The 17,968-nt window shown below is 39.7% G+C and overlaps 1 protein-coding gene across 9 annotated transcripts in view; it reads right to left on the bottom strand.

Annotated features, from left to right (window-relative positions):
• Positions 1-17,968, bottom strand: part of LOC147373750 (solute carrier family 23 member 2-like) — a 76,662-nt gene that overhangs the window by 40,087 nt on the left and 18,607 nt on the right. The gene's annotated exons all lie outside the window — the stretch shown is intronic.

Raw genomic sequence — 17,968 nt, 5'->3', positions numbered from 1 at the left:
GGGTTGCCATTTCCTTCTCCAATGCATGAAAGTGAAAAGTGAAAGTGAAGTCACTCAGTCGTGTCTGACTCTTTGTGACCCCATGGACTGCAGCCTACCAGGCTCCTCTGTCCATGGGATTTTCCAGGCAAGAGTACTGGAGTGGGGTGCCATTGCCTTCTCCGAGGGAACTCCTATCAATCTCCAAATCAGATCCATGAACTTTGCCAAACTTTGGACAGGTAGGAGAGGTGAGGAGGATATGATCAGCAGACCTAATCCCAGTCCTGGAGATGCGAGCCCAGGAGCAGAGAGTCACGTACTGGAAAATGATCTGGGGCAGCACAGAGCTCAGGGAACATGTTTGGTGGGTGCCACTGTCTTCCTCAGTCCCAGAGAAACTTCCCCAGACCCCAGGATCAAAGCACAGTTCACACACGTCAAGTTCCCTCACTGACAAGAGATGCACAGCCTAGAATCTGGGTGGCCAGATTCCTTTGCGCCTTCAAAAATGAAAGGCGATTCCAGACCTCTACCTCCAGATTCCTTTCTATCACATGGACTGAACATGCTTGAGGTCCATTATCAGGGCGTGTCCCCCACACAAGCCTTCCTTCTTCCTGGTCAGCATCTCACTCTGGCCTCTGTGAGAACTTCCAGCAGTGTCCATCTGACTTGTCTCCCTTCAAGGTGAACATAGCCTGATAAGTCAACCTCCAATAATCCTGTCTTACTAGAAGGTCAGAAGCTGTTAAGGCTGACCTAGTCTCCTCACCTGCATATTATAATAGAACTGGTGTGGAGGGAGAATGGAACAGGATCTTAGCCTCTTGCTTGCATTTGTCATATATACCTTATCCAGTTTAGATACTTGTTCTTAACAATACTAAAAGAGTACTTTTGAAATCAGGATTCCACGAAGATAGCTTAAAGAGTCTCCTTGAGAACGAACCCATTTTATTTAATGAAAATATAAAGTATACGAAAGAGTTTTACTGCCTAACTGGATTTTGTCCTGGCTGAACATAGGAACTAGCAAGGGCTGAGCATCAGCCTCAGATGAGTTCACAGGCTGGTCAAGAGGTGCACCCAGGCATGGAGAGAGCTTAGACCTCCAGGTGATTCTAACACCAGCCAGGGTTGAGAACAACTGATCTAGATTCATAAATCTAGACCCATAAGGCTCCAAAAGAGATTAGAATATATGGCACAGACAGGGCAGGAAATATGGGTGATGGAATGGGTATGTATGAACGATTTTTTAGTTAAAAAAATTATGGTGGGGAGAGATAAATTAGGAATTTGGGATTAACATGTATACACTAATACATATATAATAGGTAAACAACAAGGACCTTCTGTATAGCACAGGGAATTATAATTTATTTTATAATAATCTATAATGAAAGAGAATCTATATATAATATACATTTATATATATATATATGTATAACTAAATCAATTTGCTATATACTTGAAAGTAACACAACATTGTAAATTCAGTTCAGTTCAGTCACTCAGTCGTGTCCGACTCTTTGCGACCCTGTGAATTGCAGCACGCCAGGCCTCCCTGTCCATCACCAACTCCCGGAGTTCACTCAGACTCATGTCCATCGAGTCAGTGATGCCATCCAGCCATCTCATCCTCTGTCGTCCCCTTCTCCTCCTGCCCCCAATCCCTCTCAGCATCAGGGTCTTTTCCAATGACTCATCTCTTCGAGTGAGGTGGCCAAAGTACTGGAGTTTCAGCTTTAGCATCATTCCTTCCAAAGAAATCCCAGGGCTGATCTCCTTCAGAATGGACTGGTTGGATCTCCTTGCAGTCCAAGGGACTCTCAAGAGTCTTCTCCAACACCACAGTTCAAAAGCATCAATTCTTCAGCGCTCAGCCCTCTTCACAGTCCAACTTTCACATCCATACATGACCACAGGAAAAACCATAGCCTTGACTACACGGACCTTGGTTGGCAAAGTAATGTCTCTGCTTTTCAATATGCTATCTAGGTTAGTCATAATTTTTTTTCTAAGGAGTAAGCATCTTTTAATTTCCTGGCTGCAGTCACCATCTGCAGTGATTTTGGAGCCCCCAAAAATAAAGTCTGACACTGTTTCCACTGTTTCCCCATCTTTTCCCATGAAGTGATGGGACCAGATGCCATGATCTTAGTTTTCTGAATGTTGAGCTTTAAACCAACTTTTTCACTCTCCACTTTCACTTTCATCAAGAAGCTTTTTAGTTCCTCTTGTAAATTCCCATTGTAAATTAATTATACTTCAATTAAACATTCATAGAAATTATGAAGATAAGTATCTTGACAGAGAAGGGAAACACACTATATCATTGCAAAATCCCTTTTGAGCTTTTAAAATGAACATAGACACCTTTGCATATCATAGGTACAGACAGTATGTAATCCAAGACTTGTGTTTCAGTTTTTTGCTGTAATTCCATATGCACATTTCATTCATTCAACAAATATTTACTGAGGACTTGCTCTGTCGGAAGCACTGGTTGTCAGGTATTGGAAATACCACAGTGAGTGAGACAAAATTCCCACTTATATTCTAGTTACATATTTCCTGGTTAGCCCTTATACTAACTAGTCATTTACAGTAACTCACTCTCAGGGATTCTTTAAACAGTTTACAGTTATAAACAATCCATCATTGCTATACCACCATGGCCTCAGCCATTTCAGTATTACTGGGTTCCATGAGGGCAGAGAAGTCTAGTTTTCTCTTCTATCCCTCCAGAACCAAGGTTAGTATTACAAAATCTATCAACATTGGGTTTTCTCATTTCATTTTTTTAGTTTAATAGGCATATAATGAAATCCTGACAAAAGTGAATTTGCATTTCATTAAGTCACAAAAGATGTGATTTTTATGTCTGTTTTTCCCTGCCTATAAACTGTTTTACTCATTACATAGAAATTAGACACTGCCAAAATATATTTAAAACAGTTTTACTGATGGTGAGATTTGTTTTCACTTAAAAAATATTTTCTGTTATTATATCCTTAACTTAGAACTTATTTAAGGGATATTTCAAAATTTTCAAGTAGTTCAGCATTTGTCTAACTCTGTTCATGTTGTTTTTTTCAAGATTATTACATGTAGTTGGGATAATGTACTAACATGATAGATGCACTTTTTACCCTTTATTTTTTTTATTTTTTTATTTTTTTGGTTGCACCTCTCAGCTTGCAGAATCTTAGTTCCCACCAAGGGAACTTGCATCAAAAGCACTGAGTCCTCACCACTGAACAACCAGGGAATTCCCTCTACCTTTAAGAAACTACTAAATACATTTTATGTTCAAGAGCAAGATGAATTGTTTCCATTAATTTACTAGAGTGTATTCCTATGTCCTTAAAAAAAAAGCCTCTTGATGAAAGTGAAAAAGGTGAGTGAAAAAATTGGCTTAAAGCTCAACATTCAGAAAACGAAGATCATGGCATCTGGTCCCATCACTTCATGGGAAATAGATGGGGAAACAGTGGAAACAGTGTCAGACTTTATTTTTGGGGGCTCCAAAATCACTGCAGATGGTGATTGCAGCCATGAAATTAAAAGACGCTTACTCCTTGGTAGGAAAGTTATGACCAACCTAGATAGCATATTGAAAAGCAGAGACATAACTTTGCTAACAAAGGTCTGTCTAGTCAAGGCTATGGTTTTTCCAGTAGTCATGTATGGGTGTGAGAGTTGCACTGTGAAGAAAGCTGAGCACCAAAGAATTGATGCTTTTGAACTGTGGTGTTGGAGAAGACTCTTGAGAGCCCCTTGGACTACAAGGAGATCCAACCAGCCATTCTAAAGATCGGTCCTGGGTGTTCTTTGGAAGGAATGATGCTAAAGCTGAAATTCCTGTACTTTGGCCACCTCATGTGAAGAGTTGATTCATTGGAAAAGACTCTGATGCTGGGAGGGATTGGGGGCAGGAGGAAAAGTGGATGACAGAGGATGAGATGGTTGTATGGCATCACTGACTCGATGGACGTGGGTTTGGATGAACTCCAGGAGTTGGTGATGGACAAGGAGGCCTGGTGTGCTGCACTTCATGGGGTCGCAAAGAGTCGGACACTACTGAGCGACTGAACTGAAATGAACTGATTCCTATGTCCTACAGTTAGATTCACACATATCCATAAATTCTTCCTTCCCTCTCCTATACTCAGATCTTTCAATCCCACTTTCCATCCATTCCTGTCCCCCTCCCCACCTTGTTTTATGAGCATTACCACCTTGCTCATAACTTCTTATTGATACTCTTTTGACAGAGATCTATGTATATTTCTTGCATTTCTACTAGTTTTCCTTTTATGCACTTTCTTGGTACATGTTTAAGATATATGCATTCAGTACCACTACAAGGCTTTCATTGTTCTATATACATTTTACCTTTTATGGTGACTTTTATGTGTATCTCAGAACTGCTTTTGATTTCACAATTAATTTCATCTCATGTTAAAAATTTTACCTTGAATATGACTCACTATTATTATACACGTGCCTTCTAATTCTTTTGTGAACCACAGATTGTTGATTTTTAAAATTCAACACTTTAGAAATAGAAGGGCCATTTGGAGAATATCCAACCTGGCTTTATAGATAACGGATCTGGAGCCCAAGGTCATAGAGTTAACCAGGATGTCTTGAGGTTTTTCACTATGGCGCTATAACACCAGTTAAGAGCATGGTATAGACCAAAGGCAAGTTTGAATACGACTTTGTCTTATCAGCTGTGTGACCAAGGCATGTTGCCCAACTTCTGCAAGCCTCAGTGTCCTCTTTGACAAAATATAGTAGTAATCTCCCAAGGAGTAACTGTGAGGTTAAAATATATGTAAGTGATTAGCATGATGCCTGGGGAAGAGCTCAATGAATAGAATAATTTTCATTATTATTCCCCCTGAAATGTGTGGTTACTTCTGGAAAGGGTCACTCGGTCAGTTCAGTCACTCAATCATGTCAACTCTTTGTGACCCCATGGACTGCAGCATGCCAGGCTTCCCTGTCCATTACCAACTCCCAGAGGTTGCTCAAACTCATGTCCACTGAATCAGTGATGCTATCCGACCATCTCATCCTCTGTCGTCCCCTTCTCCTACTCTCAATCTTTCCCAGCATCAGGGTCTTTTCTAATGAGTTGGCTTTTTGGATCAGGTGCCCTAAGTACTGGAGCTTCATCTCAAGCATCAGTCCTTCCAAAAACTATTCAGGGTTGATTTCCTTTAGGATGGACTGGTTTGACCTCCTTGCAGTCCAAGGGACTCTCAAGAGTCTTCTCCAACACCACAGTTCAAAGGCATTAGTTCTTCAACCCTCAACCTTCTTTATGGTCCAACTCACACATCCATACATGACTACTGGAAAAACCATAGCTTTAACTAGACAGACTTTGTTGGCAAAGTCATGTCTCTGCTTTTTAATATGCTATCTAGGTTGGTTATAACTTTTCTTCCAAGTAGCAAGCATCTTTTAATTTCATGGCTGCAAGTCACCATCTGCAGAAAATAAAGTCTGCCACTGTTTCCACTGTTTCCCCATCTATTTGCCATGAAGTGATGGGACCTGATGCCATGATCTTAGTTTTTTGAATGTTGAGCTTTAAGCCAACTTTTTCACTCTCCTCTTTCACTTTCATCAGGAGTTTCTTTAATTCCTCTTCACTTTCTGCAAAAAGGGTGGTGTCATCTGCATATCTGAGGTTATTGATATTTCTCCTGTCAATCTTGATTCCAGCTTGTCCTTCATCCAACCTGGCATTTCACATCATGTACTTTGCATACAAGTTAAATAAGCAGGGTGATAGTATACAGCCTTTGCATAATTTTTTCCCAATTTGGAAGCAGTCCATTGCTTCATATCCTGTTCTAACTGTTACTTCTTGACCTGCATACATGTTTCTCAGGAGGCAGGTAAGGTGGTCTGTTCTTCCCATCTCTTGAAGAGTTTCCCACATTTTGTTGTGATCCACACAGTCAAAAGCCTTAGTGTAGTCAATGAAGCAGAAGCAGATGTTTTTCTGGAATTCCCTTGCTTTCTCTATGATCCATCTAATACTGGCAATATGATCTCTGGTTCCTCTGCCTTTTCTAAATCCAGTTTGAACATCTGAAATTTCACGGTTCACGTACGTTGAAGCCTGGCTTCAGTCATGTGAGGACTTCCCCATAGCTCAGTTGGTAAAGAATCCATCTGCAATGCAGGAGACGCTGGTTTGATTCCTGAGACAGGAAGATCTGCTGCAGAAGGGATAGACTACCTACTCCAATATTCTTGGGCTTCCCTTGTGGCTCAGCTGGTAAAAATCTGCCTGCAATGCAGGAGACCTGGGTCTGATCCCTAGGTTGGGAAGATCCCCTGGAGAAGGGAAAGTCTACCCACTCCAGTATTGTGGCCTGGAGAATTCTATGGACTGTAATGGGGTTGCAAAGAGTTGGAAAAGGTCTGTATACCAAAACATTTTCTTAATGTTTCCTTAAATAACAGATATTATAGTATGGGCTTTTTTGTTTTGTTTTGTTTTTAAAGCTGTTGTCTGGCATTCCCATTTCTTGGAGGTTGGTTCTCTAAGATGTGCTTCCTAAGACTCTCCCTGTCCATTCTCCCCTTCCCTTCAGTCTTTACTATCTCATCTGTATGTTCAAGTCTGAAGAACATTCCCCACCATTTTCCTTTACAACAACTTGCAAAATCTAGTCTCAGAAACAGTCCTTAGAAATTTGATAGGATTGGTATTTTAAGTGGTCAAAGCCACAGATATGTGTCCGTGGGGGTACTATCAACATCTAAGCTTATATAGTGTTTTAAAGTTACACAGCATTTTCTCATCCTTATCTCAAGAGTATTGCAGGGTGTGTAGCACAATGCTGCTTTGTCTCTGTATGAGGAGGCTGATACTGGGGGAGGTGCCAGTGGCAGGGTTCAATTAGGAAATACAGAGCCCTGATCAGAAAGTATGGGTCATGGGGCCAAATTGTGACCCAGTATGTTTGTTATAAGAACAATTGATAAGAGGACATGTGGTAAGAACAAACTTCTTAAAGAGTTTATGGTAATGATTATGTAATTTTTCTCCTCTCTTAGTATATATGAATACTTCCATTTGGGCCCATAAAGTAGGAACAGCTAACCTTTCGGAAGTATTGGGAAGTTAAGCTTCAATCCTTCTCTCGGAGTTCTCATGCACTTCATAAAAATAGTATACATGACCCTTGTTAAAGACGTTAAGGCAGGCTTTACTACAAGGGGGCTACTACAATGGGATTTTGTAATAGGGGAGAGAGATCAGGCTCAACTCCCAATATGACAAGGAAAGGTGAGAATTCATAGCCAATGAGGAGGGTGGGGTTCAGTGGATAGAAAATTACTAAGAGGAAGCATCAGGATAAGGAGGGGATTCAGGATGAAGACAGGACAAGGTGATGAGACATCACCTGGGGATGATGGAGAATGAGGAACCCAATCAGAGAGTGAGGATGGATATTCTGGCTACAGGCATTGAGCAAGATTCTTGCTAAAATTGGACACTCATGTGTCCATTGTGTCATGTTGGACAGACCAACAAGGACACTCAAAAGTCAAGCCTAGTTGAACAGTTGTTTATTGGATATAGCAGTAGGATGATCATAGTCAATCTTGTATGTTAGACACTATGACTAAATGGATCTCTTTCAGTTAAATAGACTCAGCACAACATGGGCCTGTACAAAATTCTGGAGCAGAAGGGGGAAGGTTGCCTAAGACTCTGGAGTTCCTAAAACTACACTGGAAACTAGAAGGCAAGGGAACAGTGATTTTAAAATTCTGAAAAAAAAAAAAAATTTTCCAATCTAAAATTCTATAGCCAGCCAAGTTATCAATCAAGTATGAGAATAGGATCAAGATATTTTCCCATATGGAGGGTCTTACAAAATTTATCTCCCACGTGGTCTCTCAGTAAACTACTGTGTAATCATGTTCCACCAAAAAGAAGAGAAAGGCATGGGATCAAGAGATCTAGACTTGAAAACTGACATGAAGAGAATTGCCAGGATAAAGGATAAAGGGTAAAGAGGCATCTCAAGATGACACATCTAATATACACCAGGCACACGTAGCGACTGTTTCAGACTACAGCAAGTCAGAGAGCCCCAGGGGGTAGTTCATCAAGAAGATGAAGCTGATAGCTACCTGATGCAATGAAATTATCAAGAAGAGATTTATACAACAGGCAGGGAGCTTATTGTTGAAATGAAAATAAACAGAAACTTGAAAATATTTTTTAAAAGATATTAATTTTAGAGAAAACACACAGGCTTCCCCAGTGGCTCGGTAAAAAAAAAAATCCGCCTGGCAAGACGGGAGCCATGGGTTCGATTCCTGGTTTAGGAATATCCCTTGGAAGGAAATGGCAACCCCCTCCAGTATTCTTGCCTGGGAAATCCCGTGGACAGAGGAGCCTGGTGGGCTACAGTCCACGGGGTCTCAAAAGAGTCAGGCATTACTTAGTAACTAAATGACAACATTATAATGTGAACACTCAGTGTTGACCTATGCTGGGAGGATGGGATTATAGGAAGATGGAAAATGTGCTTATATGTGGTAGGAGTGAGGGGCTGTGAAAGAAAATGAAGTCAGTCATCTATATTGGCACTTCAGTCACTAGTGCATAAGACAGAAGTGTATTAATTAGAAACTCCGGAGGAAATAGCTAAATAATCAGCTTGGAGGGATGAGAGTGCTTGCCTCTGCCTAGAAGAAAGGGGAGGTGGATAGGTCTCCTTTTCTGGTAGGAGAAGGCTGTTTGTCTGTCTTCTTTAAACCCATCACTACCTACTGCCTTGAGAGTGCCTTTGACAGCCACCCACATTGCTCCAGTCCTCCCTTCTGATCTTCCCCAAAGATTTGCACACCTATTCTTTTCTTTTTCCTTTTAAGGGCTTTAATGCTGACCACCACAGGGGAACAGATTGGGGAAACAGAGATAAAAGCAGGTGAATAGACAAAAGTTGCAGAATCTGGGAGGTTGTCTCAAGCCTGGAGCCTTGAGCCATATCTCCCAGCCCCACTTCCAAGACGGTAATGGGAAGTCTATTGGACTTTTGCTGTCAGGCAAAGTACATCATGCGAAATGCCGGGCTGGGTGAAGCACAAGCCGGAATCAAGATTGCCGGGAGAAATATCAATAACCTCAGACATGCAGATGACACCACCCTTATGGCAGAAAGCAAAGAACTAAAGAGCCTCCTGATGAAAGTGAGCTAGGAGAGTGAAAAAGTTGGCTTAAAACTCAACATTAGGAAAACTAAGATCATGGCATCTGGTCCCATCACTCCATGGCAAATAGATGGGGAAACAGTGGAAACAGTGTCAGATTTTATTCTTTTGGGCTCCAAAATCACTGCAGATGGTGACTGCAGCCATGAAATTAAAAGACACTTGCTCCTTAGAAGAAAAGCTATGACCAACCTAGACAGCATATTAAAAAGCAGAGACATTACTTTGCCAACAAAGTCTGTCTAGTTAAAGCTATGGTTTTTCCAGTAGTAATGTATGGATATGAGAGTTAGACTATAAAGAAAGTTGAGCACTGAAGAATTGATGCTTTTGAACTATGGTGTTGGAGAAGACTCTTGAGAGTCCCTTGGACTGCAAGGAGATCCAACCAGTCCATCCTAAAGGAAATCAGTTGTGAATATTCATTGGAAGGACTGATGCTGAAGTTTAAACTCCAATATATGGCCACCTGGTGAGAAGAACTGACTCATTGGAAAAGACCCCGATGCTGGGAAAAATTGAAGGTGGGAGGTGAAGGGGACAACAGAGGATGAGCTGGTTGGATGGCATCACCGACTCGATGGACATGAGTTTGAGTAAGCTCTGGAAGTTGGTAAGGGACAGGGAAGCCTGGCATGCTGCAGTCTATGGGATCACAAAGAGTTGGACACAACTGAGTGACTTAATTGAACTGAACTGAAAGATTCAAAGGGTGTGGGGCTCATGAAACATGCCCTGATACTTTTGTAAGAAAAAGTTTTAAATGGTTCTTATTTCCCCTAGTTATAAAGCAACACATGGACTCTGAAGAAAAATTAATGGTAAATAAAAATACAAAGCATAAATCACCATAGTTCCACAACCCATAAATAATTATTAACATTTTTTTCTAATCATTTTTTTTAACCCTTGAGTAGGTAAAATTTATCAGCACACGTACAATATTGGTACATACCTTTCATATATAATGTGTATCACCCAGAAATAACCTTTAACATTTCTTTGATCCTTTTGCCATCTTTAACTAGATAAATGATTATCAGTATACATAAGATGTATTTCTCTCATGGGCTTCCCTGATGGCTCAGCAGTACAGAATCTGCCTGCAATGCAGAAGACCCAATTTTGATTCCGGGGTTTGGAAGATCTCCTGGAGAAGGGCATGACCACCTACTCAAGTATTCTTGCCTGCAGAATTCCCATGGACAGAGGAGCCTAGCGGGCTACAGTCCATAAGGTCACAATGGGACATGACTAAAGTGACTTAGCAAGCACGCACAGACTTCCAGTGGCACATCTGGTGGCTTGTGCGATTTGTCATCAAGGCAAGGGCAAGGTGGCTGCAGACCTCTGACGATGGGCATGGACTTTCTGCAGAACCTAGCAACAGATACAGAGCTCGGGCAGATCAGGGCCCAGCTCCAGGCAAGTCCATGGAAGAAAAGGACCCAGGCTGATTTGGGCAAGACTACATAAGAGCCAGGTCTGAATGTTCTTTGGGCAGAAATACTGGCTCCACACTTGAGACATTCCCAGGAAAATAAAAAGGGAGATATATCACTTGGAACCACTCCAGAAAAAGAAAATCCCAGGTAGAAATGAATAATTCTAGAAATAGAATTATTCCAGAAATGGAATTAAGACCCAGAATTACACAGTCAATATTTCATTTTCTTTAGTGATTGCATTTAAACGTAATGCTTTCTTTTGAAATGAATGGTTACATAAATTCAGAACTGAGCACCTCAGTGGGAAGGCCCTTGGGGGATACACCAAAGACCCCTAAAGTCACACCAGGGAGGGAGCTATCCCTCGGCCAAGGGTTGTAGCTGCCTGCCCCACAATGGGCACTGCACTCTTCAGCTTTTATCAGGGAAGCTGTTTTTTTTTTTTGCCTCTTATCATTTCCTTTGACTATTTAACATGGTTTTAATCATTAACATATTCTGAAATCTTATTGCAGTATCAGCATTTGTGTTTGCAGTGTAAAAAGTACATCATTAAATACTGTTTATCTAATAACCTGCAATCAATCAAATCTACTAGACCTTTGATTCACCGGCTATCAGCTAGTTTTATAATTTCTAATGTCTCTAATGAGCAACTGTACTTGTTAGTCTCTAAACAGGAAGCCTATTTCAGGGAAATAATCTCAGGTGTATTCCTGTCCCCACCTTAGTCTAAGACATTAGCATGGCTTTCTTTCTTAATTCCATCAAAATGGAATCACAGATAAATAGCCTGCAGACAAGGATTGAGAAGATGCAAGAAAGGTTTAACAGAGACCTAGAAGAAATAATAAAGAGTCAATATATAATGAATAATGCAATAAATGAGATCAAAAATACTCTGGAGGCAACAAATAGTAGAATAAGAGAGGCAGAAGATAGGATTAGTGAATTAGAAGATAAAATGGTAGAAAGAAATGAATCAGAGAGGAAAAAAGAAAATCGAATTAAAAGAAATGAGGACAATCTCAAAGACCTCCAGGACAATATTAAACGCCCCAACATTCGAATCATAGGAATCCCAGAAGAAGAAGACAAAAAGAAAGACCATGAGAAAATACTTGAGGAGATAATAGTTGAAAACTTCCCTAAAATGGGGAAGGAAATAATCACCCAAGTCCAAGAAACCCAGAGAGTCCCAAACAGGATAAACCCAAGGTGAAACACCCCAAGACACATATTAATCAAATTAACAAAGATCAAACACAAAGAACAAATATTAAAAGCACCAAGGGAAAAACAACAAATAACACAAAAGGGAATTCCTATAAGGATAACAGCTGATCTTTCAATAGAAACTCTTCAAGCCAGGAGGGAATGGTAAGACATACCTAAAGTGATGAAAGAAAATAACCTACAGCCCAGATTATTGTACCCAGCAAGGATCTCATTCAAATATGAAGGAGAAATCAAAAGCTTCTCAGACAAGCAAAAGCTGAGAGAATTCAGCACCACCAAACCAGCTCTCCAACAAATGCTAAAGGATCTTCTCTAGACAGGAAACACAAAAACAGTGTATAAACTCGAACCCAAAACAATGAAGTAAATGGCAATGGGATCATATTTATCAATAATTACCTTAAACATAAATGGGTTGAATGCCCCAACCAAAAGACAAAGACTGGCTGAATGGATACAAAAACAAGACCCCTACATATGTTGTCTACAAGAGACCCACCTCAAAACGGGGGACACATACAGACTGAAAGTGAAGGGCTGGAAAAAGATTTTCCATGCAAATAGAGACCAAAAGAATGCAGAAGTAGCAATACTCATATTAGATAAAATGGACTTTAAAACAAAGGCTGTGAAAAGAGACAAAGAAGGTCACTACATAATGATCAAAGGAAAAATCCAAGAAGAAGATATAACAATTATAAATATATATGCACCCAACATAGGAGCACTGCAATATGTAAGACAAATGCTAACAAGTATGAAAGGAGAAATTAATAATAACACAATAATAGTGGGAGACTTTAATACCCCACTCACACCTATGGATAGACAACTAAACAGAAAATTAACAAGGAAACACAAATCTTAAACGATACAATAGACCAGCTAGACCTAATTGATATCTATATGATATTTCATCCCAAAACAATGAATGTCACCTTTTTCTCAAGTGCACACGGAACCTTCTCCAAGATAGATCACATCCTGGGCCATAAATCTAGCCTTGGTAATTTCAAAAACATTGAAATCATTCCAAGCATCATTTCTGACCACAATGCAGTAAGATTAGATCTCAATTACAGGAGAAAAACTATTAAAAATTTCAACATATGGAGGCTGAACAACACGCTGCTGAATAACCAACAAATCACAGAAGAAATCAAAAAAGAAATAAAAAATTGCATAGAAATGAATGAAAATGGAAACACAACAACCCAAAACCTATGGGACACTGTAAAAGCAGTCCTAAGGGGAAAGTTCATAGCTACAGGCATACCTCAAGAAACAAGAAAAAAGTCAAATAAATAACCTAACTCTACACCTAAAGCAACTAGAAAAGGAAGAAATGAAGAACCCCAGGGTTAGTAGAAGGAAAGAAATCTTAAAAATTAGGGCAGAAATAAATGCAAAAGAAACAAAAGAGACCATAGCAAAAATCAACAAAGCCAAAAACTGGTTCTTTGAAAGGATAAATAAAATGGACAAACCATTAGCCAGACTCATCAAGAAACAAAGGGAGAAAAATCAAATCCATAAAATTAGAAATGAAAATGGAGAGATCACAACAGACAACACAGAAATACAAAGGATCATAAGAGACTACTATCAACAATTATATGCCAATAAAATGGACAATGTGGAAGAAATGGACAAATTCTTAGAAAAGTACAACTTTCCAAAACTGGACCAGGAAGAAATAGAAAATCTTAACAGACCCATCACAAGCACGGAAATTGAAACTGTAATCAGAAATCTTCCAGCAAAAAAAAGCCCAGGTCCAGACGGCTTCACAGCTGAATTCTACCAAAAATTTAGAGAAGAGCTAACACCTATCCTGCTCAAACTCTTCCAGAAAATTGCAGAGGAAGGTAAACTTCCAAACTCATTCTATGAGGCCACCATCACCCTAATACCAAAACCTGACAAAGACGCCACAAAAAAAAAAAAAAAAAAAAGAAAGAAAACTACAGGCCAATATCACTGATGAACATAGATGAAAAAATCCTTAACAAAATTCTAGCAATCAGAATCCAACAACACATTAAAAAGATCATACACCATGACCAAGTGGGCTTTATCCCAGGGATGCAAGAATTCTTCAATATCCGCAAATCAATCAATGTAATACACCACATTAACAAATTGAAAAATAAAAACCATATGATTATCTCAATAGATGCAGAGAAAGCCTTTGACAAAATTCAACATCCATTTATGATAAAAACTCTCCAGAAAGCAGGAATAGAAGGAATATATCTCAACATAATAAAAGCTATATATGACAAACCCACAGCAAACATTATCCTCAATGGTGAAAAATTGAAAGCATTTCCTCTAAAGTCAGGAACAAGACAAGAGTGCCCACTTTCACCATTACTATTCCACATAGTTTCGGAAGTTTTGGCCACAGCAGTCAGAGCAGAAAAAGAAATAAAAGGAATCCAAATTGGAAAAGAAGATGTAAAACTCTCACTGTTTGCAGATGCCATGATCCTCTATATAGAAAACCCTAAAGACTCCACCAGAAAATTACTAGAACTAATCAATGATTATATGTAAAGTTGCAGGATATAAAATCAACACACAGAAATCCCTTGCATTCCTATACACTAATAATGAGAAAACAGAAAGAGAAATTAAGGAAACAATTCCATTCACCATTGCAACGGAAAGAATAAAATACTTAGGAATATATCTACCTAAAGAAACTAAAGACCTATATATAGAAAACTATAAGACACTGGTGAAAGAAATCAAAGAGGACACTAATAGATGGAGAAATATACCATGTTCATGGATTGGAAGAATCAATATAGTGAAAATGAGTATACTACCCAAAGCAATTTATAGATTCAATGCAATCCCTATCAAGCTACCAACGGTAAGATCACAGAGCTAGAACAAATAATTTCACAATTTGTATGGAAATACAAAAAACCTTGAATAGCCAAAGCAATCTTGAGAAAGAAAAATGGAACTTGAGGAATCAACCTGCCTGACTTCAGGCTCTACTACAAAGCCACAGTCATCAAGACAGTATGGTACTGGCACAAAGACAGAAATATTGATCAATGGAACAAAATAGAAAGCCCAGAGATAAATCCATGAACATATGGACACCTTATCTTTGACAAAGGAGGCAAGAATATACAATGGATTAAAGACAATCTCTTTCACAAGTGGTGCTGGGAAATCTGGTCAACCACTTGCAAAAGAATGAAACTAGAACACTTTCTAACACCATACACAAAAATAAACTCAAAAGGGATTAAAGATCTCAACGTAAGACCAGAAACTATAAAACTCCTAGAGGAGAATATAGGCAAAACACTCTCTGACATACATCACAGCAGGATCCTCTATGACCCACCTCCCAGAATATTGGAAATAAAAGCAAAAATAAACAAATGGGACCTAATTAAACTTAAAAGCTTCTGCACAACAAAGGAAACTATAAGCAAGGTGAAAAGACAGGCTTCAGTATGGGAGAAATAATAGCAAATGAAGCAACGGACAAACAACTAATCTCAAAAATATACAAGCAACTCCTACAGCTCAATTCCAGAAAAATAAATGACCCAATCAAAAAATGGGCCAAAGAACTAAATAGACATTTCTCCAAAGAAGACATACAGATGGCTAACACATGAAAAGATGCTCAACATCACTCATTATCAGAGAAATGCAAATCAAAACCACTATGAGGTACCATTTCATGCCAGTCAGAATGGCTGTGATCCTAAAGTCTACAAGCAATAAATGCTGGAGAGGGTGTGGAGAAAAGGGAACCCTCTTACACTGTTGGTGGGAATGCAAACCAGTACAGCCACTATGGAGAACAGTGTGGAGATTCCTTAAAAAACTGGGAATAGAACTGCCTTATGATCCAGCAATCCCACTGCTGGGCATACACACCGAGGAAACCAGAAGGGAAAGAGACACGTGTACCCTAATGTTCATCGCAGCACTGTTTTTTTTTTTTTAATTTTATTTTATTTTTAAACTTTACATAATTGTATTAGTTTTGCCAAATATCAAAATGAATCCATCACAGGTATACATGTGCTCCCCATCCTGAACCCTCCTCCCTCCCCATACCATCCCTCTGGGTAGTCCCAGTGCACTAGCCCCAAGCATCCAGTATCATGCATTGAACCTGGACTGGCATCTCATTTCATACATGATATTTTACATGTTTCAATGCCATTCTCCCAAATCATCCCACTCTCTCCCTCTCCCACAGAGTCCATAAGACTGCTCCATACATCAGTGTCTCTTTTGCTGTCTCGTACACAGGGTTATTGTTATCATCTTTCTAAATTCCATATGTATCCGTTAGTATACTGTATTGGTGCTTTTCCTTCTGGCTTACTTCACTCTGTATAATAGGCTCCAGTTTCATCCACCTCATTAGAACTGATTCAAATGAATTCTTTTTAATGGCTGAGTAATACTCCATTATGTATATGTACCACAGCTTTCTTATCCATTCATCTGCTGATGGACATCTAGGTACACGTGTCTCTTTCCCTTCTGGTTTCCTCAGTGTGTATGTCCATCAGCAGATGAATGGATAAGAAAGCTGTGGTACATATACACAGTGGAGTATTACTCAGCCATTAAAAAGAATTCTCATATTAGTTCTAATGAGGTGGATGAAACTGGAGCCTATTATACAGAGTGAAGTAAGCCAGAAGGAAAAACACCAATACAGTATACTAACGCATATATATGGAATTTAGAAAGATGATAACAATAACACTGTGTACGAGACAGCAAAAGAGACACTGATGTACGGAGCAGTCTTATGGACTCTGTGGGAGAGGGAGAGAGTGGGATGATTTGGGAGAAAAATAAATTTAAAAAATAAATAAATAAAAACAAAAAATAAAAAGTACATCATTAAATACTGTTTATTCGATAATCTGCAATCAATCAAATCTACTAGACCTTTGATTCACAGGCTATCAGCTAGTTTTATAATTCCTAATGTCTCTAATGAGCAACTGTACTTGTTAGTCTCTAAACAGGAAGCCTATTTCAGGGAAATAATCTCAGGTGTATTCCTGTCCCCACCTTAGTCTAAGACATTAGCATGGCTTTCTTTCTTAATTTTATTTCCCTGTTTCTCTGCATGTTTAATTAGGCTGCAGATTCTTTTAACTCTATCTTCTGATTTTGTTTTGTCTCTCACAGGGTTTACCAGAAGGCGAGGCCCACAAGCACCCTCAGTACTGAGATTCCAGTTGGAACATAGTACTGCATCATCTTCTCTGTCAACAACACAGGTGTCCACATATTAGAGATGGAAGGACTTATCGATGTGACACACTTCAACTCCCTCATTTTACAGATGAGAACACTGGGTTTTAGAGAGGGTGAATGGCTTGTGCAGCTTCCCACAACACAGAAGCCAGAACTAGAATTCAGGCTCCCAGCTTCCAAGATCAATGTTTTTCCATTATTATAGTGAACACCATCTCAATTTAAGGCAAAGAGCTTCCCCATCCAGAAGAGCCTTGTGTATGTAACTCTCCATGGGCGGCTCAGGGGTGGGGCCTCCTGGGTGTCCAGGCAGGTGGCTGCAAGGCCTCTCTACTGCAGCACCTGTCACTCCAGGGACTGATCCTGGAAAGGTAGAAGGGATCCTGGATATCAGGGACTTGAGAAACAGACCAGACCAAACCTTAAACCTCTCTCAGCGCTTGGTGGGGGATTGGGGAAAATCTTGGCTTTCAAAGATGATGACAGAAGAAGGAAGAGAGAGAAGGGAAATAATTTGACAAAGATGTAGGCTCTAAACCCCTCTCCTCAACAAAAAATGGGAGGCATTAAGCACTGGCATATCTCCTGTAAATGACTTGCAAAAGTAGCACTTTGGAAAGAGCCTTTGATTTGATTTAGAGAAGATTGGGTTAGGAAGGAATATTCTCTAGATACTCTCTGCTGCTGCTGCTGCTAAGTCGCTTCAGTCGTGTCCGACTCTGTGTGACCCCATAGATGGCAGCCCACCAGGCTTCCCCATCCCTGGGATT

Source organism: Bos grunniens, chromosome 4, assembly GCF_055505025.1.
Source record: "Bos grunniens cultivar Pamir isolate PY7600 chromosome 4, Bosgru_T2T1.0, whole genome shotgun sequence".
In the NCBI taxonomy this organism is placed as follows: Eukaryota; Metazoa; Chordata; class Mammalia; order Artiodactyla; family Bovidae; genus Bos; species Bos grunniens.
Note: the sequence above shows the minus strand (reverse complement) of the source record. Positions and strands in the feature narration are given on the sequence as shown.